We start from the raw sequence: 2,824 nt of genomic DNA on the forward strand, positions 1-2,824 counted from the left end.
GTGTTAGATGGAAAAGTGTCTTATCTGATGAAAAAGATGTTACAATAGGAGTGCCACAGGGATCTATATTGGGGCCTTTATTTTTTATTTTACTTGTAAATGATTATCCAAAATGTCTGAAGCACTCAAATGTCAATATTTATGCAGATGATACGTCACAGGATGTGTCACATAAATCTATTGATGTTATTGAAGAAAGGTTGCATGATGATCTTTTAAATTCTATGAAATAGATGGAAAGTAATAAGCTTACGATGAACCTAAAGAAAACACAATGCATGTTGATTGGTACTGCACAAAAGCTCTCAAAATGTAGAAAATTGTGTAACAAAGTACGTGATGTTATATCAGAGACTGTTAAAAGTGCCAAACTACTTTGTGTACATATAGATAAATGTTTAACCTGGTCTGTACAAATTGAATTTTTATGTAATAAGCTTTCACAAAAAATAGGCATTTTACGCTGTCTTCAAGGTTTTATGTCAAAGACAGCATTGTTAAAAGATTATAACACTGTCATTTTTCCTCATTAAGGTCTTCCGTCTTCAGCGGAAGACCTTTCTGTTATTCTTAGGTTTCTTTTTCACTTTTATTATTGTTTTTTTTTTTCTTACCGATTTTGTGCACGAAATTTCTCGAAAATGGCTCGATGAATTTTCATGAAACTTTCAGGACTTATGTATCATCACTTGAACCTTATGCTTTTTTTTCTTTTCTGACGACGTCACTTCCGGTCTGAGATTTTGCCGATTTTATGAATTATAAAGGGTCAGGTTGTCCAGAGTTTTTCTGGGAAATGGGTTAAGATAGAAACATGAAACTTTCAGGTATGATAGACCTACGTCTGTAGATGTGCCTTTTGCATTTAACTTTTTCCGGAAACGCCGCACGTCGGCGCTAGCTATGGTCCGAAAATAGTCCTGTCGAGAATTCCAAAATTTCTAACACCTTTTCTTCGATATCTTTTTACCTAGAAATATTTTGTTAAAACATATAGAACAAAAGAAGTGTGGAATTCCAAGATCTTTCAAAAGATATCTCAAAAAAGGGGCTGGCCCTTAAAATTAAGGGCCTAGAGGGGCCGAACGTTTTTTTCTTTATATCTCAAAAAGTATTGAGAATTTGTAATACGTCAAAGAAGCAAAGTTGTTCAAAATATCAAGCTTAATCTAATGAAGTCGTCAAAATCCGTCCGGCGTCGTCACTTCCAGCCAAACCGGAAGTAGTCAGAAAACGCGTATTTTTGCCATTTTTGACACGTTTCTGAGTAACACATATCTCTAGGAGCATAATAATTAATTTTCCGTCCGTCGTTGTCACTTCCGGTCAAACCGGAAGTAGCAAAAAGTGGCTTATTTTTGCATTAATTAACATAGCTTTGGAGGATTTAAACCATTTTTGGACGTTATTTCTCATTTTTGCTAAAAATGAAAGCTACTTCCGGTCAAACAGGACGGAAGACCTACTCGTTGCTTTGCAACGAGCTTTGCTCTAGTTTTAACTATTGTTGCACTGTTTTGTGTTCAGCCAAAAACAAGAGTTTTATTGATAGAATTTTTAGGTTACAGAAAAGGGCCGCTAGAATTATCATAAAGGTGAAAGACATTCAAACACCTACTGTTTACATTTTTAGTGCTCTTAAACATGTTAAATGGATGCCTATACATGATTATTTTATATATAGAAAACTTGTCCTTGCTTTTAAAGTTATGAAAAGTTTGAAGCCAGAATATTTGCATGTTTTTAGATATGTTAGCCAGGTTAGCTCTAGGGCAACAAGGAGTAGTGTTAGTGGCCTTTTATACATTCCAAAAGCGCGAACAGTCAGTATTATAAACGATCTTTTAATGTTTCAACTGCAATTTTATGGAACCAGTTGCCTGACACTGTTAGAAACTGTAATTCTTTAGCTTCTTTTAAATCTGCATATTTGCAAAATTATAATTTGAACAGGTGAAGAAATTGTTCTTAAATGAATTTTATCGTATGGTAAAATATTTAATACTAGTAGTTTATTTATCAGTATGTACAAATATGTCTGATATAACATGCTATGTATATAATTATTCTTTTTTACTCTAGTTTCTACTTTTTTTTTATATCTGTCTGTAAATATGTTTTATACAGAATCACAATGTAAACTAGTCATGTGTACTAATTGTGCTATCCTGTCTAAATAAAAGTATTTATTATAAACAAAAACATGAGGTTTTTTTTTTATATATATATATTTTCATGCAGCGTGTATAAACAAACTGTATATACATTTTCTATATTTTTTTTTCATTGATGTGCATGTATATATGTTATTATTGATGTGTTGTAATTCGAATCTCCAAATGTAGGAAATAAAGAACGAATGAATGAATGAAAACACATTTCTTAATGAATCATAAGATATCATTTAGCGCATTTATTACCGCATATTTGAGTTCATCTCATAATATGCGTCGTTATCTAAGCTCTATATATCCTTTGATTATATGTCATCATTCACCTCCTTTTTGTGAAAAATTAAATAAATGAGATAAGCCGGAATTTATTTATCCATCCATGCAGTGTCAGTACGTAGTTACTAGGTTTACGGGTTATCTCCCCTTTTCTATGCATCAATGAAAGTGAAAGGTGGGTGATGAAAGTATCCGATTTATTTTTCTGTATTATGAAATATTTTTTAATAATTTCCAGTTTTTAAAGTTAAGTTTCTGTCAAAGAATTAACATGGATTATCTTATCAACATTGATATTGCTCGATGGCAAATATTTCATTGGATTGAAACAGATGGATTTGCCTCCCGTCCATACTTTAAACACTGGCACATGG

Source organism: Saccostrea cucullata, unplaced genomic scaffold (assembly GCF_032062105.1).
Source record: "Saccostrea cucullata isolate Sc308-1 unplaced genomic scaffold, CSIRO_AGI_Scuc_v1 ctg822, whole genome shotgun sequence".
In the NCBI taxonomy this organism is placed as follows: Eukaryota; Metazoa; Mollusca; class Bivalvia; order Ostreida; family Ostreidae; genus Saccostrea; species Saccostrea cuccullata.